This window comes from Dermacentor andersoni, chromosome 7 (genome assembly GCF_023375885.2).
Source record: "Dermacentor andersoni chromosome 7, qqDerAnde1_hic_scaffold, whole genome shotgun sequence".
In the NCBI taxonomy this organism is placed as follows: Eukaryota; Metazoa; Arthropoda; class Arachnida; order Ixodida; family Ixodidae; genus Dermacentor; species Dermacentor andersoni.
This window is the reverse complement of record NC_092820.1, coordinates 133,080,161-133,104,754: the sequence shown is the minus strand read 5'-3', so window position 1 is coordinate 133,104,754 and position 24,594 is coordinate 133,080,161.

Below are 24,594 nucleotides of genomic sequence, written 5' to 3'. Positions count from 1 at the left end.
GTTTCTCATACACCCTATATGATTAGGCGAACGATAGCGGTGGGCATGCGTGGGAATGTAAACAAACTGGCGGAACTAAAGTGCCTGTGAACAGGGAATTACATAGGTGCTCTTCACCAAAAATTGTGCACACTATACATCAGTGTCGAATCAAAAAGCGTCCTACGCATCTAAGAACTATGGTCTGATGAAATTTTCGAATGCGAGAGGCAATTAAGCCAATGATGAAAGTGCTTTGGTGTACTGCAATGTAATTGTTTTCAATCATTCCCATATTACAAAATGTCTCGTCTCTGTCAATCACTATCAATTCATTGACACATAACGATTACGCGTTATCTACACTATTCATGTGCTGTAAATTCTTGCGTTAAGATGTTATTCCAAGCATTTGGCACGTCATCTTGAAGCAAGACCAGTAAGCGCTCGCTTTCTTGTCCGGCAGAATAAAGATCGCGAACATGCGTAGAAATATGTGCAACCTACGGGAAGGTGACAGAAGTTGAAGGAGCTGGCACCGTGCAACTACTGCGTGCGTATTTAAAGGGATACAGAATAAAAATCAAAGAATATAGAGAAAGGCCCACAATTGCATTCCTAAGACACGATTGCTATAGTATATCGTCATTATTCGGGTTACTGTTGAGCGGATGGCTTTATTTTTGACTCTCTATGAGCGGCCACCGCGTCACTCGCAAAGCGCTCCCGACAACAAGCCGGCGGATCTGACGTCACACCTACCCTCAGCAGCCGCGGAGCGAGCTGGCCGGCTGCGCAGTTTTGTTTTCGTCGCGCTGCGCAGTGCAAAATGCAAAGTTCTAGTGAAAGCGATAGCATGAGCGGAACTTATGACTCCGACTTGGATGAGCGGCCTACTGAACGACCACGAACGATAAAGGCGTATGCCTACGATCCGTCCACGTCGTCAAGCGAAATTGACGACGACCCGCCGCAGCAGTCCCCCTCCGCGGTGCCGAGAGAGTCTGGACCAGCAAAGTGGTGTTTACACTGTGCATTCCATGTACACGCGTTCGCCTCGAGAGATCAGGGGCGGCATCATAGGTGGAAACCAGATATAAACGCGGATCCTGCGGCTCGGATCGCAAGCTCGCACCTTTCACGAATGAGTTAGCGAGATGATAGGCGCCCGCCTCATTGACAGTGTTGCATCCGTGGCGGTGCACCCAGCGTGATTCACTCACGCAAACGCTTTGCCATGTTTGGCTTCAACAGAGCGAGGACGCTTATGCCTCAGGCTATGCAATGTCAGGCGACGTAAGGAATTTACTCTGCGTTCTGCGCAAAGCGGCTTGCTCCGCCCGCTTGGATGGGTAGCTGCTAGCGCGTAAAACATGAAAGCCACTAATGCACAATACAGGTGCCGTGAGTACACACTGTACAAAAAAAAAAACGTAGAAATCGTTGAAGATATTGACGGGTGTAGACCTCCCTGTACCTACGCCATCGGAGCAGGTGTGGCCGGCGGCGTGAGCATAACAGTCGGCTGCCGACTCTCGCGCGGCAGGTGCTTGATGCGCGCAAGTAGCTGTTTTGAGAATAGATGCGATGAAGCAACGGATGACGATTGAAACCAGGCATGTGCAGTGACTGAAATGCGCCTCTGTAAGCAGGGAACGTCTTGTTATTCACGGAGTGAACGAGTACATGCGCAGCGGTTTCAGCGTCCCGCTGTTTCATCGCAGCCGAGCACTCCTTCTCTTGGTGCACACGAGGTGGCGCCACCAGTCTCATGTCGGCAAATTTTTTTTCGTCAGCCGTCGCTTCAGACGATGCGGAATTCGATTCATTCTGGTAGAATTGGCCAAACATCTGGCTCAGAACGTCCTACAAACGACAAATCACGGTCGAACGGCACCTGTGCGCAAAACTACAGCGCGAACAAGTAGCGAGAAAAAGACTACCGCTGTCTGCCGTTTTCACATGCGCACAGCAGACCCTCGGCATTTTGCGGCGTTGACACGGCTGCTCCACACATCAAACCACAAATCCACGAGATGAAAGACGAGGTTTTCGAACAGCTCACGCGAGCAAGCGGTACAAATAGGACGGTCGAACAAAGAAAGCGCGTTGCTGCAAACGTCAACTCGCCCCTTCGCGCGCTCAGTGTAGACGATCACTCGCAATGGGCCTCGAGGTGGGTAAGCGTGACGTGTATCCGGTTTTGCCAGAGCTTTCAGAGGAGGCCGGTAGGTGGTGTGATTTGAGAAATATTCACTAAAATAATTACTTTTCGCTCACTTCTCCTCAGAAAGAGTGTTGTTTTGGTCGCTCTCGGTGCGACAGCTATCACTGGAGACAGAAATCTCGGCGACAATATGTTTTTTATTCGCTATCCTTTTAAAAGGTAAGATGGAAAGAAAAGGGAAAGACGGAAACGCGTGCTGCAGCGTTGGCTTAACGATTCAAAATTTATTTCTTTTTTGATCGAAGCTGAACCATCCTTTGCTGCACAAGGTTTACCCATGGACAAAACTTTGGACACAACTCATTATTAACCCGCTCAATACATGCACAAACCAGCTCATAGTAGCACTACACCAGAGCGTGCTGACGAATTGCATTGCTAAAGACCATGTTATATTTGCCATTACACACACACACACACACACACACACACACACACACATATATATATATATATATATATATATATATATATATATATATATATATATATATATATATATATATATATATATATATATATATATATATATATATATATTCTTAGTTTATTCCATGTTTTACTATCACGCCATCTAAAACACCCCTGCAATGGGTAGCTTCGTGTGCGTTCTTCTGTAGTAGTTAGAGAGCTCTATTATTTGATGCAAAAGAGGTTAACGGAATTAAGATGGTTGTCTTCATTGCGAATGCACGTTGCTATTGTAGTAAATGCGTGCCGAGTCGAAGGAATCACTCATGAATGCGGTCCTTTGTGCTATTTGCATTCTTTATCTATTTGAGAAACTTTAGTCTATCTATCTATCTATCTATCTGTCTATCTATCTATCTATCTATCTATCTATCTATCTATCTATCTATCTATCTATCTATCTATCTATCTATCTATCTATCTATCTATCTATCTATCTATCTATCTATCTATCTATCTATCTATCTATCTATCTATCTATCTATCTATCTACCTGCCCTCTTACGCCTACTCTGTGAACCAACTTGTCAAATCGATCTGACCACTACGCGTTTGCTCATGGTCCCGCCATCGTCACCATTCGTACATCGTCATTCGACTCTCATCATGCCGTGGTCGGGGTTCCATTGTTCTCATGCAGTCGTCGTCACGCTCTGATCGTACCAACGATATCATTTGAGAAACGCCATCCAATTGTCGGCATACCGTCCTCGCTATACCACCTTCTCCATTGCATTGTATTCTCATGTCGCCTTCCAATCATGATTATTACGCCATTATAGTTCCGTTTCGGCCACTGCGTCTTCGTCAAAATTTTTTGGTATACCTTCATTGTGAACCGGTGGCGATCCTTTCACTCTCTTAATTATAGCTTCATCTTACCACACTTGTCATACTGTCAATGTGACGCCGTGGTCTGTACACAGACTGGGATCGTGATCCCATCGTCCTCATGTTCTCACCGTCACGGTGTCGCCGTTGTACGACCGTTACAGATTGTGACTCGTCATCTAATTGTCGTCATAGCTTCGTTGCCATGACGCATTTGTCGTTCTATCGACAATATTTCTGCGTGGCCATGCCATTGTCTATGTGCTTGTCATACAGCCGTCGTTTTGAAGTCATGGCCATGGCCGGCCATGACGAGCGATTGTTGTAGCAATGCGGACCCTTGGCGCATACTGCTAATGTCGCATACAGCCAAAGCAGTCATAATCTCACAATGACCCTTACTGACCTTTAATAAATATGTCTTTGAGGATGCGGTGTTTGCCTCATTGCTTGAATGTTAATCGCTTTACCGAAGACAGTCCTCGTAGAGTCGGTTCTGCTCGAAATGTTTTCGTTTAAGACGAAGAACTAAAAAAACCTGCATGCAGGGCCCTATAGATAGGCATTTTCACAGCGCCAACTGGGCAAGGCATCAGGCACACAAATTATCGTGATTACACCATCGTTTCCATACCACCGCCATCATTTTAGCGTCAGCATCACATTGACGTCATGACAACAGCCAAGCTTTAACACAATAGCATATATCCACTGCATGGCTGGCAATGAAGCGGGAGGTACAGATCGTGCCAACGCAAACTAGTTATTAGATATGATTTCGCCGCCTGTTACTTATGATTATAGTATTCATGCTATGGTATATACCGTCAACGGCAGTAGCTCAAGAAACGTGTCTGCACGCTAGTTATAATGATAATTCGTTTGGTAAAATAGCGAAAACGCGCAATAGCATTAGTCAAGGATCTGGGCGCTTCTATATTAGACATGTCCACAACGATGGATTTGCCAGTAAGTGAGTGGGACCATATCACGTCATCGCTAACTGGTTCTTGAAAAGGATGGCCGCGTGTTAGGCCTAGGTGTGGCTAGTACCTTTACAATAAAGAAGAAATCAAGAAATACAAGCTAATAAATCAAAGGCAAATGGCATAGCTCGGGTGTACCAGCCAACATGCGGACACAAATTTCCTCGACGCAAAGACGCCACAATTTCCCCCACCCTGTAAGACATGCTCCCGTCAGGTCCCACAATAACCTTGGTCAATAGTTCTTCTTCCTGCTGCCTCCTAGAATACATCAGTGTGTATTCTGGTGCGGCAGTAGACCTCAACCCGACCTCAGTCTTTCAAAGGAGCTGCAAAATGGCAGCATTCTGCTATATTGAATTAAAACGGCAGATTCGGTGCACTTTCAGCAGTAGTTATTCCTATCCTTGTGGAGTAAGTCTATTCCATTGAGAGATTGAGAGTGCGTCCCATATTTTTCATTGGCGGATGGGGAACAGCTTCGCCGCTTGATATACTCCCCAGAGCAGCGCTCTTGACTGAGCAAAAATTGGCAGTGTCAACTGGAGATCGCTTGGTGTCAGGCGATCCGCAGTCTACGTATCGCTATGATGCGCGGGCCTGTGAGAGCGGATCTTGGTCTCTCGCAATCAATGAGTGATGCCTCGCATGTTGAACTTGCGCGTTTGCGGTTTCGCTTGTGGACAGCGATTGCTTGTCTAGCTTGAGTCACCACCGGTGACTCAAGCGATTAAGAAGCTTCGCAACTATTGTATTCAGACACGCTTTTGTCATCATGCTTCGGCTGCCAGCCAAAAGTTCGGAAGTTGCGCATTTCGCCGACGACGTCGATTGTATTTGGGTGAACAGATGACAACTACCGCTTTACGGAAATTGGAATTTTAACAACCTTATCTTTTGTCGATTACATACAGTTCCGAAGGCACTCCAGGCTGTCTCGATGTGTTGCCACCGAACGGGTCACGGCTGTCGCTGCAACACCGACGTTTCCGACACACATTCACGGCGGACAACAGAAGCAGACATGCATGGCCATTTGTGGGGCGTGTTGGTAAACAGACAATGAAAGCGTATTTAGCGCCAGCGAACAAGGACAGATGGTAGACGATCCCACAGTGCGCTAGCTTCAACGACTTTATTTTCAGGAAACAACTACCTATTTAACCCATGCACAGTGGCGCCACATCATAAAATTGTTAACCCTTCAAAAAGGCCTTAGGCCACTTACTCTCACCCTTGAAGAGCAAGCTAATAACGTGCTGTGTCTTAGGTAGGCAGCTCGAGTTCATAGAACGGCACACGTGCTGAAAGTACAAACCCAGTGTTAATAAGCCCCTGTTGCTGTATCGATCGGCCCAATCGAAGCTCGTCAGGAGGAGCATTGCCAACTTGTGCTTTGGAAATGCATTAAAGAAATCTTGCCACCGTGAGAACTATAGCAGCTCTACGGATCGATCGGGAAGGTTCTCCACAGCAGGGTTTCCGGTGTCCGTGCAGATTTCGGTCGCAAAAGGGCTGCTACAAAGATGTGTGCCAGACTGCACAACTCGGGACGCGGCAAGTCAACGGACGGAACGCAGAGGGAAGGTAGCGGTAGTGCCCTATCTGCATAGAACGGCACATAGACTTGAAAAAATGGCTTGCCGTGTGGACACAAAAGTGGCCTTTTCAGCACCAGAAAAACTTACGAAAATATGTCGGTTAACTGACCCGAACCATAAACCAGCTGTCGGAAATACTACGAATTATCGTAAAGCACCAGTGGATTGCGTAGAAGCTGTTCTTTACAAGCTTCCGCTGTCCTCTGAGAAAGTATACATCAGACAGACAGGAAGAAGTCTTAATGACCGGTTACGAAAACATAGCCTAAACGTTGGAAATTAGCAATACGGCCCTCTGTAAACTCAGTGTCAGGAATGCGGCGGTGCGCCGGTGTATGGGTCCTGCCGTGTGCTTGCGAACTACAAAAGATAAAGATGTGTTAGAGATTATTGAGGCTGAAGCTATCTTTCGGAATGGTGATACGAGTGTTAGCGCCCCTTCGGTCGACTAGTTAGGAGACGGCTTTCTTGAATTAATAAAAATTTTGACGATGTGGCACCACTGTTAATGGGTTAATGGGTTACGTTCATATTGCGCCCAAGCATTGCAGTATCAACTTTTTTGTTTGCAGCACATAGCAGGGATGTACTCTACATAAACTTGTGGCTTCTTGCTGCATTTTCAAAAACTGGTTTCTTGTTCAGTTGAGATTTTCAAATATTGCAGTGTTTAGTAGGTGTTGTTCCGCGTTTTCTTTTTCTACAGCTTCTTAGCTGAACACCTCAATAGTGAACACAACTTGACATTTTTGCTTGATTTTCTCGATTGCACACCCTCGTTCCAAACCAATTTAAAACTTCAATACGCTTGCGCCTTAGTGAAAGAATCAGTTCAAGCAGCAACAGAAACCAATGACACAGACGACATGATTAAGAAAGATCTACAGTGTCCCAACTATCATGCACCAAGATTTAAATGTATAATGATGCCATGTAGGCAGACCAAACCAAAGTAATGTTTGCTGTCGCTTGGAGGTACACAGAGTATATTTTGCATTCCGCCTAATTACATACTTACTCTGAAGTAGTTAATAAACTTCTCAAATATAATAATTAGGTGAAAACTCCTAATGAAAAAATTCAAGAGCGACATGAAAACCAACATGGCCCTCAAGAAAGTTACCAAGGCCAGAATCATTTGACCGCAGAAGCCAAGACCACAAGCAGTTGTTCATCTAGTAACCGTGGAAATGTCCCCTAGGCACAAGTCTAATTCGGCACCACCACCTTTCTCCTGCAGTTGTTCTGCCTACTTACCTAACCAGGTTGATCAAAGATGGCAAAGAAAAAGAGAATCAACAGCTTCAAACATAGAACGTGTTCAAGGTCAATGCAGTGTAAGTGTGATGTTCTTCCCTTATCATTTGTCAAAAAAGGGGAAATAATTAGTAGGTATGGTCTTCATAAGGACACCTCTTTCCCTTGGAGTATTAGTAGTGAATAAAGCAGCTTATGAAGGCTTGAATATGGGCCAGGATGACTTGACGCAGATAAGCTAATGATTATGAACGTTTTGGGTGGAACTAATAGCGGTAGAAAACAGAATTGTCAGAGTTTAGATATAGATTATAAGAGAGATTTCATTCGACGGCCATAATTTTAAATCGTCCAATTATTGTAGCGTTTGATAGTCTATGCGGGTCGAGCGACAGTGCTTCCTGATGCAGTGCTTCTCGCTGACATCATTCTTATGCTGCATAATTCATCATAAGAAACCTTGTAGTGATTTTTGGAAACTTGCTTGTGAGATCTGAGGGCGGCATGCACCCCAGGCTCAGACATGCATTCAAGAACCTCGTATCTTGCAAATATTAAACACGCACTCCTTCGAAGCAGTTCCTTGGTATCATCCAGAAGGTTAACGAATTTGCCTAAATTGGGAAAACAGTCAATCTAAAACACGTCAAGTGATATCGCTGACGACGCATACACATTCCAACTGAATAAATAAAAATAGATATAGCACCAAATGCAAGAATCATTGGCATGATGCCATTCTTTGATTGCAATAAGATCTGGCTTCCGATCTAAATCTGGAATCCTTTATAATTCAGACTACTAAATACCTCATGAGGGTTACGATGTCAAATATAGGTGTGGGATTTATTCCTCATTTTTTTACTATAAGGCCCCATGATGCATAAACAGATGTGAAAGCACTGAGATCACAGTACCCAACACTTTATATTGCTCCAGAAGTCAATTTCTATGCCGGCCGCAGCATCCAACACTAGCAATTTTTGACAGCAAATGTGAGACACAAGGCGCATAAAAGTTAGGATGGTGCTATTGGCTTTGGTTGTTTAGAAATGCAGGTCACAGTGTACATGTGATGGCCGTACGTGTCATTACCTTTAAACATCAAAAATGGCAAAAGGGTTTGCGTTTCGAAAGCTGCACATGTCTTTAGTGCGTGCAGTGTAAATTATAAACCTTCACAACTGACACTAAATGCACTTTCCACAGCTTTAGGGCATACAGGTGCACTATATTACACAAAACACAATCTTCACCTCGTCACGGCCCAGGTGGCTATACAGGTTCTTCAAAGGTGTTTCATTATATGGGACGGCAGATATCCCTTCCCCTCTTTACAAAATATTGCATTCCAATTGTGTCATATAAGATGAATTCATTAGAGAGTTTTAACTTGCCTTAACTGTATTACAGCTGTGTACCAGTAAATTGGCAGCAGCTTGCAGCAACTCCAGCTTGTAGAAATACAATTACAACTGCCATATTATATGTAACTGCTTTTATTAATTTGCAACATATTTCGCACTCTTTGCCTTCCATTCTGGTGTTTTTCAAACTCCAAGGTTGGCACGTCTGCACAAAGTTCGACTACAGGACGTCATTTTGCATGAAAGAGTGCATTTGTGCGCATAACACCTTATTGGCAATGTACTGCTCTACAGAATGTAATGGGCTTTCGTATGCATCAGCCACCGTCTCACAAACCGGCACCTCCTTTGTTGGTTGACGATGATGTGTGGTGTTTTGTGGCGCAAGGGCCAGGTTTGGCCAAAGAGCGCCATGACAAGTGGTAATGTTGATGTATTATGGATGGCGTGCACAATGAATTCCTTATGGTAGATGTCACATGGCTGTAAAAGGGCCTAAAATCTGTAGCTGTAAGTGGAGTAGAATATATAGTTGCTAAAATAATGACGGTGACTAGGCAGCGATGTGGGTTATGGCAATGGGCTGTCGTAAAAACACTGTGCAATAAAACAACACTGACACCAGAGTTTTAAGAGAGCCCTTGAATGCAGGGCTGTTAGTCACGTGCTAAAAATTGCCTGGCCAAATGATTTTCAGGATGTCGGTTTCGTCTAAAAAATCTAAGACTGTTTGCAGTTTGAAAAATGGTTCGTCACTAAGAAAAAATGCAGGATGGAGAGGTATATTTTCGCGATATGCAGAAGGGAAATACTTTTTCCTCTCCGTTACTATTGCAGGGCACTGGATAAGAGCATGGATGACTGTGAGGCCATCGCCGCACCTACTACAAGTAGGAGGATCCCCGCCAGTCAAGAGGTAGGAGTGAGTACTGTAAGTGTTTCCTATTCTTAATCGGCAAAGAAGTACTTCTTTGTACCGTGCTGTTTTCTCACTTATCCAATTCCGCAATCTTGGTTTTATAATATGTAACTTATTCAATGTTTGTGTATCCCACTCTGATTGCCAATGTTTCCTCAATTTACGCCGTAAAAAGGGCTTTAGGTCTGTGGCAGGAATGGGGATATTTCCATCTGGGTCGCTAAAACTCACTGACGTAGCGTTTTCGTCAGCAGCTACGTTGCCTTTTATACCTTTATGACCTGGTACCCAGCATATAATAATCGCTTGGTTGCAGATATATGCGCAGCACAACAAACTATACAGCGCATTCAAAACGGGATTCTTATGTTTTCGTAAGCTAATCAGGGCTCTCACGACACTTAGTGAGTCTGTAAAGACAACAGCCTTAGCGACATTTCTGCGCCTTATGTGTTTAACAGCCGAAAGTATACCGCATGCTTCCGCCGTAAAGATACTGGTGTGTGGGTTTAGTGGCCCTGATGTTGAAAATGAGGGTCCGAGAGCTGCGTAAGCAACACCAGCAGGAGACTTCGAAGCATCTGTGTAATATTCGTCACAGGAATACTTCTCTTGAAGTTCAAGAAAATGTGATTGTATGTGAGCCTCAGGTGCTTGTTTTGATATTTCTAAGAAGGAGATATCACATTGGATAGTTTGCCACTCCCAAGGCGGTGGAAGCCGAGAGGGGGCCATTAAGACATTCTCTAAAAGAGAGACTCCCGTTTTTTCTGAGAGTGCTTCCAACCGGAGGGACAGAGGAGGCCGGACACCTGGGGGGTTACGGAATAGCCTGGCCGTGGAGGAGTCGTGAATAATTGAATGACATGGATGATCCACAGCTGATTTTACCTTCAAGGCATACGAAAGACACAAATATGTCCTTTGGTAGTACAGCGACCATTCATTACATTCGACGTAAAGGCTTTGCACAGGACTAGTTCTAAAGGCGCCTGTTGCAAGGCGGATGCCTAAGTGGTGGACAGGATCTAGCATTCTTAGAGTACTAGGTCCAGCAGAATTATAGACTATGGCCCCATAGTCAAGGCGTGTTAATATTAGGCTTTTGTACAACTTTATTAGGCATCTCCTGTCGCTTCCCCAAGCTGTGCGTGACAACAGCTTCAGAAGATTCATAGTCTTGAGGCACTTTGCCTTAAGATGCTTCAGGTGTGGCACAAACGTTAGCTTACTGTCTAGAAGGATCCCTAAGAATTTGTGATCACAGCTCACAGATAACCGTTCTCCATTGAGATTGATTACGGGTTCCGCCAGTATACCTCTTTTATTAGAGAACAGGACGCACCTACTTTTTCTCGGATTTAGCCTAAAACCATTTTCGTCCGCCCACTTAGACAATTTATTTATGCAAAGCTGTACATGTCGCTCACAGATACTTAGATTACATGATTTAAAACCTATCTGGATGTCATCTACATATACAGAATAAAACATACTACGTGGTATGGCAGTTTGGATCGAGTTCATTTTGACTATAAAAAGAGTGCAGCTGAGCACACCTCCTTGTGGAACACCAGCCTCCTGCGTAAATGGACGGGACAGAACATTACCAAGTCTTACACGGAACGTGCGATTGGAGAGGTAACTCTGAATGGTGTATAGCAAGTTGCCTCGAACTCCCATTTCAGACAGATCGCGGAGGATTCCAAAGCGCCAGGTTGTGTCGTATGCCTTCTCCATATCTAAATATACAGACAGGAAAAACTGCTTGTGGACAAAGGCATCGCGGATATTTGTCTCGATGCGGACAAGGTGATCTGTTGTGGATCTACCATCTCTAAAACCGCACTGTAAGGGATCGAGTATCTTGCTGCTTTCAAGAAAATGGATGAGGCGACGGTTAATCATTTTCTCAAATAATTTGCATATGCAACTTGTCAGAGCTATAGGCCTATAACTGTTGGGTGAGGAAGGGTCCTTTCCCTCTTTGAGAATAGGGATTACGATTGCTTCTTTCCAAACAGAAGGAATGTAGCCTGCAGAGAACATGGAATTAAAGAGTGACAGTAGTGTTTTTTGTGTTTCGGGGTGTAAGTGTCTGATCATCTCATACATTATCCTGTCACTTCCTGGAGCGGACTTGTTGCAACAGTTCAGTGAGGCCTGGAACTCAGCCATTCCAAATGGACGGTTGTATGCTTCGTTGGATGTGCTTTTCCTATCCAAATTCATCTGCTCTGCTAGTCGCTGGTATTTTAGGAATGTATCTGTGTAATGTGATGTACTGGAAATGTGCTCGAAATGTGCTCCTAGACAATCTGCCTGATCCTCCAGGGTGTCTCCTTGTGTATTTAATAAATGTAAGGGATGAGTTTCGCGGCCTTTTATTTTGTTAACCCTGTTCCACGCTTTTCGTTCGTCTGTATATGAATTGATGCTGCTTATGTAGTTTTTCCAACTTTCGCGTTTAGCGCGGCGGCGCGTTCTTCTCCCTTGCGACTTGATCGCCTTGAAATTAATGAGGTTCTCTGCGGTTGGTGAGTTAAGGAGGATATTCCAAGCCTTGTTTTGCTTTTTCCTGGCTTCTCTACACTCCTCATTCCACCATGGAATACGTCGTCTTGAGGGCGACCCTTTTGTTTGGGGGATACATACTGACGCAGCATCAATAATGAACGCTGTTATGTATGCTACTGCGTCGTCTAGGCTAAGTTCACAGATATCATTCCAGGGCAACTGCGTTAGTTCGCGAAACTTCGTCCAGTCGGCTGAATCAACTTTCCATCGAGGAACATCTGCAGGATACTCACTTTGTTTTTTAAGGTTTAGGACGATGGGGAAGTGATCACTGCCATAAGGGTTATTAATGACATCCCACTGGAGATATGGCACAATTGTACTAGACGCTATGCTTAGGTCTATCGAAGAAAATGTTTTATGTGTAGAGCTGTAAAACGTTGGCTTTTTCTTATTAAGCAAGCAGGAACTCGAAGTGAATAGGATGTTTTCTATAAGCCGTCCTCTCGCATCACAGCGTGAGTCACCCCACAGTGTGCTATGCGCATTTAGATCACCGACGACTATGTAAGGGTGACGCAGCTCATCAATAAAGCTTTGAAATGTTGTGCTAGAGAGTGGATAATTTGGGGGGATGTATACGGACGTGATAGTAACTAGTTTATTGAATAGAACTGCTTGGATAGCAACTGCCTCAAGGAGAGTTCGGAGTTGCAGTTGCCGACAAGCAACGCCTCTGTCTACTATTATTGCTACGCCGCCGGACGATGCAACAACATCATCTCGGTCCTTCCTGAAAATAGCATATTGCCTAAGAAAGTTTGTTTGCGTAGATTTAAGATGTGTCTCCTGAACACACAGCACCTTTGGATTGTATTTGTGTAAGAGTTCTTTGATATCATCGGGGTTGTGGATCAGACCTCTCACGTTCCAGTGTAATATTTGTGTATCCATATTGTTTGTGTTTATGTGCTGTGTATCAAGAGATATGAATTAGGTTGGCTCACCCCGCAGGGGCGTCTGCATAAGCAGGCGTTTGGTGTGTTGCGACACCACGGACCCGAGCACACGAGGGTTGGACCCTCCCGCGTGTAGCCGTGCGCGGCTTAGCCGTGTCTGGGGAAAAGGGGATCCTGGGGGTTGAGCCGAAGCTGGGTGTTTGGACCTTTAAGGCCCCCCGGCGGAGGCAACACACCTCTTCGGCCTCGGCTTCACATAGACGGCACCCCCGGACTGACCCACCCGGGGGAAATCGGTAGTTGCCTTTTCCTGTCTCTCTCTCTCCCTCCAACCTTCGTCTTTCTCTCACTTTTAATCTTTCCTGTCCTCTCTTTATTTTCGTGTTACTTCCGACTTCGTAGGCAGCGAGGGTTAACCTTGTGCACTATATCCACTCTTGGGTATATGTATTCGGTTATAGCGGGGTTGTACCGCTGGCGTGCGCAGAACTGAATATTTCCGTCCTGTGTCGTCCCCTGGTTGGGCTCCATGGTGGGCGGCGGCCATCCCTGCCGAAAACACCATACTCCTAATGGCCACTTCTTTTCCTCGACTACCTGATCGCCCTCCAAAACGAGGGCGCACCGAAGATATTTTCCAATTTCTTGGAAAGAAATCGCAAAACTTCCCCCGATTCCATGTAATTCATTCAAGCAAACCTGAAAAGACCATGAGAATGATTTCTCCTTTCCTGGTATCTAAGTATCTCACTGAAACTCTTGGTACAGGCTATAAAGCATCCAAAATGGCTATCGGCGATCTCCTTTTGGAACTCCGCGATCCAAAACAGTTTGAAAATCTTCCTAAAGTTGAGTCATTTGGGGAAATCCCAGTAACAGTAACCCCACACCGAACTATGAACACCAGCCGTGGTGTTGTTTCTGACGATGATATGATGGAGCTCACAGAAGCCGAACTGTTGGAAGGCTGGAGTGAGCAAAACGTGATCAATGTTAAAAGAATCATGCTAAGGCGCGACGGGAAGGAGATAAAAACCAAGCACCTTGTACTGACTTTCTCCTCAAGCATTCTGCCTGAGACACTCGAGGCCGGCTACGTAATGTTACGGGTCAGGCCGTATGTTCCAAATCCTCTCCGCTGCTTCAAATGCCAGCGTTTCGGTCACAGTTCCCAGAACTGCAGAGGCCGGCAGACATGTGCAAAATGTAGTTCTCGCGATCATGCCTCTGAAACATGCGAAAACGCTCCACACTGCGTGAACTGTGATGGCGAGCATGCCGCATACTCGCGGTCATGCCCGTCTTGGAAGAAAGAAAAAGAAATAGTCACAATCAAAGTAAAGGAAAACATATCATACAAAGAGGCACGCAGGCGGGTTTCATACCTTCCTAAGACCACCTTTGCCGAAGTGGCGCGTCAGGGGGCAGCGTCACAACGGCCTCCGGCGGCTGTCCGACCCACAAGCAGTGAGTCGGCAGTCACGCCATCTGCCCCCGCGACGGTTGCAGCTAGCGCTGCTCCGTCAACCGAGGAGAAGGAACCATCGACCCCGAAGGAGGGCGCAGCCGAGGCTGCCTCAACTTCCGAGGTTCCTTCCTGCGCTGCCAACGGCCGGCGTAGCCAAATCCCTCTGGGAGCCCCATCGACCTCCGGGCTGGTGGGCGCAGGGGTCTTGCCCTCCAAGGCGGGACTCCCTCTGAAATCTTCCCGCTCGCAAGAGCACGTGTCCGGCGCCTCACAAGAGGCAATGGACACTACACCCATCCTCAAGGCGCACCAAGCGCCTAAGGAGCGGCGAGGCTCCCTCGAACGCTCCAGAAAGAACAAGACCCCTATTACAGGGCCTCGAAAGGGTTCTGTAATCTAAGGCATCCCGTCCGTTTCCGTAAACACAGCACCAATTTATTTTAAATATGGATACACAAATCATCCAATGGAACATTAGAGGTCTCCTTACAAACCTTGATGATTTGCAAGAACTCATCCACAAACATAATCCAAAAGTGCTGTGTTTACAGGAAACACGTTTAAAATCCAGACACGCAAACTTTCTCCGTACGTATGTTACGTTTCGTAAAGATCGCGATGATGCCATCGCATCATCGGGTGGTGTTGCGATTCTCACACATAAAAGTATAGCATGTCAACCTTTACAGCTTCGAACGCCCCTTGAAGCAGTGGCGGTGCGAGTTGTTCTGCTAAACAAACTCATCACTATTTGCTCGCTTTATATACCCCCACATTACAAATTAACTAAACATGAATTTCAGTCCTTTATAGATGAACTGCCAGAACCCTATCTTGTTCTTGGCGACTTCAATGCGCACAACAGCCTGTGGGGCGACTCTCGTATAAATGCGCGAGGTCGTCTTGTTGAACAGTTCCTCTTCTCTTCTGGTGCATGCCTGCTGAATAAGAAGGCACCCACATATTATTCTCTCGCCAACAGAACATTTTCATCAATTGACCTCAGCCTAGTTTCCCCGTGTATACTGCCTGGACTCCAATGGGAAGTTATGAACAATCCTTACGGGAGCGACCACTTCCCCATACTGATAAGAACATCCAAAGAAAACGAATATTCTCCACAAACTCCTAGGTGGAAGATAGACACAGCCGACTGGCAGAAATTTCGATCTCTCTCTAGCATCTCATGGGCTGACCTGTCTTCTTTAGAAATTGATGCTGCTGTGGATTATCTTACAGCATTCATAATGGATGCCGCGTCAAAATGCATATCCGAAGTAAGTGGTTTGGCATGCAAACCACGTGTACCATGGTGGAACAGCGAATGTCGGACCGCCCGTAAGAATCAGAACAAGGCGTGGGGGTTGCTGCGAGCTTCTCCCACCGCTGAGAATCTTGTCAACTTTAAAAAAATAAAATACCAAGGTAGGAGAACCCGCCGACAGGCCAGAAGAGAAAGTTGGCAGAAATTTTTATCGAGTATTAACTCGTTTAGGGATGAGGCCAAAGCCTGGAACAGGGTAAATAGGATTAGAGGGCGGCAAACACATTCACTCCCCCTGGTAAACACACAGGGCGATACACTGCAAGACCAGGCAGACACACTTGGGGAATATTTCGAGAGCGTGTCAAGTCCAACAAATTATACACAGTCCTTTCTCAAATACAAAGAAACAGAAGAACGTAAGCCATTAAGAAGAAAAGGTCGAGAGAATGAGCCTTATAACCATCCTTTTTGTACTGCTGAATTGAGAGCTGCCTTGAGCGTATGCAACAGCTCCGCACCAAGATCTGATAGAATCATGTATGAAATGCTCAAAAACTTACATAATGACACGCAGGTTACACTACTCACACTTTTCAACACCATTTGGGATGCAGGGTACCTTCCAACCGCATGGAAGGAAGCCATTGTGGTCCCTGTTTTGAAACAAGGCAAGGACCCTTCCTCAGTGGCAAGTTACCGCCCGATAGCCCTCACAAGTTGCATCTGTAAGGTGTTTGAAAAAATGATTAATCGGCGACTCATCCATTTCCTTGAACTGAACAAAATACTTGATCCTTATCAGTGTGGCTTCAGGGAAGGGCGCTCCACAACTGATCACCTTGTACGTATTGAAGCAAACATCCGTGACGCATTTGTACACAAACAGTTTTTCCTATCCATATTCCTCGATATGGAGAAGGCATACGACACAACGTGGCGATACGGGATCTTAAGAGACTTGGCAGAAATGGACATTCATGGTAACATGCTAAACCTCATAGAAAGCTATTTGTCCAATCGCACATTCCGTGTAAAAGTCGGCAATGTGCTGTCACGTCCGTTTACACAAGAAACTGGTGTACCCCAGGGAGGCGTGCTCAGTTGCACACTTTTTATTGTTAAAATGACAACGCTTCGTGCTTCTTTACCACCGGCCATTTTGTATTCCGTCTATGTGGACGACATTCAAATAGGCTTCAAATCCTGCAACCTCACAGTATGCGAAAGACAGGTACAGCAAGGCTTGAACAAGGTTTCCAAATGGGCAGACCAAAACGGATTTAAGGTCAACCCCCACAAAAGTTCTTGTGTTCTCTTCACAAGAAAGAGAGGCCTGGTCCCAGATCCTTGTGTAGAACTGGGCGGACAACAAATTCCTGTCAACAAAGAACACAAATTCCTTGGTGTTATTCTTGACTCCAGGCTCACTTTCATTCCTCACTTAAAACATCTTAAAGAAAAATGTCTTAGAACAATGAACTTACCTAAAATACTATCCCACACATCGTGGGGTAGCGACAGACAGTGTTTATTGAATATTTACAGGAGCCTAGTTCGATCACGGTTAGATTATGGTGCCGTAGTATACCACTCTGCCGCACCGAGCGCACTTAAGATGTTAGATCCCGTACACCATCTGGGTATCCGTCTGGCCACTGGCGCATTTAGGACAAGCCCTGTTGAAAGTCTATATGTAGAGTCGGATGAGTGGCCACTCCATCTTCAGCGAACCAACGTCAGCTTAACGTATTTTCTCAAGGTTCGCTCTAATAAGGAACATCCGTGTTTCACAATCGCTAACGACTTGACGTGTGCAACACTTTTTCATAACAGACCCTCTATGAGACTTCCTTTCTCACTGCGTGCAAGAGAACTTAGCACGGAAATGGATGTCCCAGTTCTCGAACAACGCCTAATGCCTCCAGCTAAGCTAGTACCGCCCTGGGAGTGGCAGCTGATAGAGTGTGACACATCCTTTGTAGAGGTCACTAAACATGCGCCAGAGACACATATCAAAATGCATTTCTTGGAGCTCCAGTACAAGTACTCGTGCACAGAGTTTTACACAGACGCTTCTAAGTCGCATGCCGGGGTGTCCTACGCAGCCATTGGTCCGTCCTTCTCGGAATCCGGTGTACTGCACCCTGAAACAAGTATATTTACGGCTGAGGCCCATGCACTATTGTCGGCTGTGAAACACATCAGAAAATCAAATATTCAAAAAACAATTTTATTTACAGACTCCCTAAGCGTCGTGAAAGCCTTGAAGTCGCACTGTAAACACAGAAACCCCGTAATTACTGAGCTCTATTCCATTCTCTGTAGAGCGTATATGTCTAACCAGCATGTCATTGTATGTTGGGTGCCTGGACATAGGGGCATCGAGGGTAACGCTCTAGCGGACCAGATGGCCACATCAATTTCATTGCATACAGTTAATCCTACCGCTTCGGTCCCTGTCACAGACCTCAAGCCTTTTTTAAGAAGGAAACTGCGAAACCATTGGCAACGTATGTGGGACGCAGAAGTAAACAACAAACTGCACGTGATAAAGCCACAATTAGGTTCTTGGCCCTCCGTAACAAAAACACGGCGAACAGATGTCCTATTCTGTCGCCTCAGAATAGGACACACATTTGGCACACATAACTTTTTACTCACTGAAAATGATCCTCCAACCTGTGGTAGGTGCGGGGAGAGGCTGACCGTCCTCCACGTCCTCCTGGAGTGTCGGGCAGCCGAATCTGAGAGAAAGAAACATTTTCCCCTAGCATACCGGCAGCAGATCCCCCTTCATCCAGTAATGTTACTCGGCCCCGAACCGCTATTTGACACCTACGCAGTCCTAAGTTATCTGAAAGATGTTGTTTTACATGTAATTAGCCCCATACGTTCATAGCGTCTCCTCTCTCCAGAGGATGCCGCTGTGAACGCTATTGCGTATAGCACATGCCTCCAGGCCCTTGTGTTTCAAGGGCTCTGGCGAGGCAGCAGTGCTCCAAGTAATTTTACCATCTTTTATATTTTATATTTTTCATCATTCTTGTACGATTGATTTTATTGTTTATAGTATTCGTCATTAGTCATCGCCACAATTTTATAGCACGTAGATTTTACGCACTTTACAGCGAATATTTTTAGGCCACTTTACAGCCAAGTCACATCTTCCATAGTACATCGTCAACATTACCACGTGTCATGGCGCTCTTTGGCCAAACCTGGCCCTTGCGCCACAAAACACAACACATCATCATCATTAGGTTGGCTCAAGGGACCTTTCCAGGCCCCTTGATGCGGGGTATTTCTTTTTTCTTGGCGCGCTCCAGGGAGCAACGCCGTTCCTTCGGCGTCTGAGACGCCGGAGAAGTTTTTGTTACATCCATCGCCTCGTCAGAGGCGCTGGATGACGCCCGCTCAGCGGGCACGCGCGGGGGTTTTTCAGGCCTGTCTGCACGAGCAGTGGCCCTGGGACCAGCAGGCTCGGAGGTCTGCTGGCCGTTCGTGGTAGGGGGCGGAAGAGCCGTGGCTGCTCCCGCCAGGGGGGCTGATGGCGTAACCGAGAAGGTTGATGCCGACTTTCTCAAATGGAGTACGGGCGGGGTGGCACTGGATGTAGTTGACCAGGAGGAGCTCTCGTCAGACGCTTGTGATGTTGACACTCGCAGTAGCTTGACACATACTGGTCGGCCGTCTGGCGCATTTTAGGCCAGTAGAACCCTCCTTGAACGCGGTAGAGGGTTCCCGCAGATCCCAAATGATCAGATGTTGGATCATCATGCCTAGCACGCAAGATGGAGACATGAAGACTCTCCGGGACCGCCAGAGGATATCGTGGGTCTGTAGCTGTAGATGGTGTAGCTTTTTTTGCAGTAATGAACAGTCGCTCTAAAGTTCTGTCTTTTTGTTGTTCGAACTTGAAGCTATATATATATAAATATCCTGGCTCCCGTGATGCATTATAGGTGTCGAAGTTGTCCGCGTCGCAGTCCATCATTGGAAGCGACATGCCCGAGAGACAGTCAGCGTCGGCATGCCGTCGGTCGCCTTTATAAGAAACGGTAAAGTCATATGCTGTAATCTAAGTGTCCAACGCGCAAGCCGGCCTGTGGGATCACGGACATTACCGAACCAGCAGAGAGGATGGTGGTCGGTCATCACAGTAAAGGCGCCCCTTTACTGTGGTGACCGGTATGGCTAGAAGGTGTGGCCAGAAGCGCTGTACTGCCAAAATCACTGCAAGACATTCTTACCTTGTGACGGTGTAGTAGCGCTAGGACTTAATTAAGAGGCGACTCGCATAGGCGACGACGTGTTTGTTGGTGTCGACGCGTTGAATAAGGACCGCGCCGATGCCAATACCGCTAGCGTGCGTATGAACTTCTGTGGGAGACGCATGCACGAAACGTCAGAGAATGGGATGGACGTCAGAAGAAACTTCAGCTCAGGAAAACTAGCCTCCCATTCAGAAGTCCACTTAAAGGCAACGCCCTTTTGGAGGAGGCTTGGCATTAAGAAACATCGTTCCAGCGCACAATTGAACACGGACGAGGAGAGAAAGACAACACGAACGCCGGACTTCAACTGAATTTTATTCTTGGAAAACAGGGCTTTTTGTACACAGGGGGAGGGAGTGGGGGACTGCTGGTGCGCAGGACCACTCAAAAATATTTCCTTGGTCTAGGCAAAGGTCATCAGAGGTGTCAAACCAAAATAAAAAAGAAAATAGAAAAACTTTTCCCTCTCTTTTTTACATCACTCAGTACAATCTTGCTCATCTCCCGCCCTACCTAGCTGATTCGACACACCCGTTTGCCCTGAGATAATCAATTTCTTTTGTCCCGAGTACAACAGAAGGAGCACTGACACAGTAATCGTTTTCATTGGAGATACAAAACGCTTCAAATATTTCCCGGTGTCTCTGATTGCTATATTTGCGCAACACGCGTGTTCGTTCAAAAAACGCCTTGCATGCTGGCTTGTGCGAGCAACGGCGAATGTGGTCGGCTAAATGACCAGCGCCACTTAGTGATGTAGGATTCCTGCGATGCTCTAGCAAGCGCTTATTCAGACAGCGCCCGGTTTGGTCAATATAGCATTTCCTACAGGCGAGGGGAATACTATACACAACGCCGACGTCACATTCAACGAGGGCTTTGGTGTGCTTTATTTTGCAGGCTGGCTTCTTCTTTGTTTCGTTTACTAGGCGACACATTTCTGTTAATGTTAACTGCTAATGTGTCACTGTAGTGACACATTAATGTGTTATCTGTAATGTGACACTGTTAACTACTTGAAGAGCCAGATTCGTGAGGCAAAGGTTGGTGGGAGGTGCAGGCTGAAAAAAAACGCACGCCCGCAAAAGCGCCCTGTCGTAGTGCCCTATTGGCACCAGGTTTCTCACCGCCTCAAGAAGGTTGGCGACAGGTGCGGGGTGCGTGTTGTCCTTTCAGCACCGGAAAAGGTGGGACGATTGTGTCGCCTAGTAAACGAAACCCAGAAGAAGCCAGCCTGAAAAATAAAGCACACCAAAGCCCTCGTTGAATGTGACGTCGGCGTTGTGTACAGTATTCCCCTCGCCTGTGGGAAATGCTATATTGGCCACACCGGGCGCTGTCTGAATGAACGCTTGCTAGAGCCTCGCAGGAATGCTACATCACTAAGTGGCGCTGGTCATTTAGCCGACCACATTCGCCGTTGCTCGCACAAGCCAGCATGCAAGGCGTTTTTTGAACGAACACGCGTGTTGCGCAAATATAGCAATCAGGGACACCGGGAAATATTTGAAGCGTTTTGTATCTCCAATGAAAACGATTACTGTGTCAGTGTTCCTTCTGTTGTACTCGGGACAAAAGAAATTGATTATCTCAGGGCAAACGGGTGTGTCGAATCAGCTAGATAGGGCGGGAGATGAGCAAGATTGTACTGAGTGATGTAAAAAAGAGAGGGAAAGGTTTTCCACTGCTCTTCTTTATTTTGGTTTGACACCTCTGATGACCTTTGCCTAGACCAAGGAAATATTTTTGAGTGGTCCTGCGCACTAGCAGTCCCCCACTCCCTCCCCCTGTGTACAAAAAGCCCTGTTTTCCATGAATAAAATTCAGTTGAAGTCCGGCGTTCGGGTTGTCTTTCTCTCCTCGTCCGTGTTCAATTGTGCGCTGGAACGATGTTTCATAATGCTAATCATAACCAACTAGCCCAGCTGTCCATACTTGGAGGAGGCTTGTCAGCGGATACGTGATGTTGGCAAATCCACGAATAAACCGGGGGAAGTACGAGCAAAAACGCCAGAAAACTGCGTAGCTCTTTTACATGGCGAATTCGCTTGAAAGCTTCTACTGAAGCAGACTTCAGAGGATCGAGTCGTATACCCTTCTTATCCACTAGATGACCCAGAACCCGTGTTTGGCGCTCTTCAAAGTGGCATTTCTTTCAGCTGAGCACCAAACCGGCTTTTCCTAAGCAGTCTAGCAAAAGATCTACAAGTGCGTTGGGCTCACTGAACGTGCGCTCCAGCATCACTGCATCATATAGAGCACATATATACTTTCCACTCCAAAGCATGTAGGATGTTGTCCATAAAGTGACCGACAGTTGCAGGCGCATTACAGAGCCCAACAGCATCACATTAAATTCAAAAAGTTTATCTGGTGTTACAAATGCTGTTTTCTCCTTGTCTGCCGTCTGCATAAGAATCTGCCAGTATGCTGACCTCAAGTCAATATACGAAAAGTAAGACGCTGATGAACGGCAATCGATACCATCGTCAATATGAGCAAGGGGATATACGTCCTCCTTTTTAGTGATGGTGTTGAGGCGGCTGTAGTCAATAGAACATCGCCATGTATCATCTTTCTTTTTAACCAGATTCACTGGGGCTGCTCATAGACTACAGGATTCTTGGATTACATTCTTATTTAGGATGTCGTGGACTTGGTCGTTTACCACCTTGCTTTCCGATGGTGAGACTCTGTACGGCTTCTGTCGCAAAGGTTGGGTAGATCCCCTATCTATGCGATGGTGTATATGAGAAGCGCGAAACAATGTTGGCCTATTTTGCTGCAAAAAGTCAAACAGTCGGGCATGTTTTAGCATAATATTCGCCACTTCGGGACGCTGCTTAGTGCTTAGTGACTTGTTCACCATAGCTAGAATCGAGGAATGCGCAGCAGAGCATGCAATAACGAAATGGCATTCATCCGCAGAATCAGGGACCTATATATGAATGGCGATCGACACCCCTTGATCATCGTGGAAAGCGGCAAGTTTCAGACCCTGTGGTATTATCGCAGGTTCACTGAAATGGTTTTCGGTTCATAAGTTAGTGTGCCCCTGAACAACTGACAGCGTACAATACGGTGCCATCACATTCCTCTTGATGTGACTTAGATGAACCTGCTCCGCGGTAGCGTCAAATATTCCGTCGGTGGTAGGGAAACAGGCGACTGAAACACACGTTGCGTATAACGAGGCCCAACTGTATCCCTGGATACACAAAGCACACTTTCATGATACGGTGGGGCTTCCATAAACGCTGCAGAAATGCTCGTACCTAGACTGATTTCTCCCGTTCTGCACTCGGCAGTGGCATCCGACAGTTTGAAAAAAAAAAACAAGGCCCAGGATTTCAGCATGTGCACAATAAGGTAGAATAGTGAACTCTGCGTTAAATATTTGACCACGCAAGGTAACTTCTACATTGCACACGCCGACAGGATACAAGTCCCCGCTCCGCGAAACATATCAGCACGGTCCCAGCGGAACATCACTTTTTGTCCTAGGAAGCTTTTAAACACAAGTCTCATCACTGAAACGTTTGCCCCCTTGTCAACTAAGGCTATTGATGAAACTCCGTCAATTATTACACACACCTTATTATTAAACATACAAATGGGAGGAGGTATCCTTGTCGACATCAAAGATTTTCCAGGTACCTCACCTCCAACGGCTACGCTTACTAGTTTTCCGAAGGTGGTGACGGGTAGTGACACCGCGGAGAGGGCGACTGGCTTACGTTAGGAGCGGGTGGTGGTGTCAAGCTGCGAGTGGATGTTCGAGCATGGTTCCGCAGCCGCACCGGATGCTGATAAGGCAAGTTTCGTGGATGAATGTGCGAGGGCGATTACGTTTCTCCAAGGGGAGGGCGGTACCGCCTAGACATCGTCGATCGGTCGAACCTGGTTGGTTCGCGGTGATAGCAGTACCTGGCAATGTGATCCGACTCGCCACAGCTATAACACACAGGTGAACGACGATTGATAAACTGCTACTCGAAGCGCTCAGCCGTGGAGGGTCGTATGGCAGAGTGAAGCGGCTGAGCCTGCTGCATAGGAGGAACGGTCGGTCTGCGTGCAAACCTGCCGGGGAGAGGGTGTTCTGCGAGTCGGTTTTCGGGCATAAATGTGCCCTCACGTGGCCATGAAGCTCGTCTATGGTTGACGTCTTTGACACATACCGGCGGTTGTCATGGCGCTGCTCTGAGACTGGCGTTTGTGGTACATACCGCCACACGCCACGAAGCGCAGGGTGCAGCAGGCACCATGTGTTGTGGGCAATAAGCATCAGCTTGTTGCATGTTCTTCACGCAAGATTTGTCATATAGTAGACGAAAGATCGCTGGAGGGGCTCTCATCGACGCTGGCAACGGTTGTCACATTTGCCAGGGGTTTAAATTTTGGCGCAATGTGATGTGTCTTCAATATCTCAAACGCACGGCAATGGCGCACAACATCTGAGGCTGAATTAACG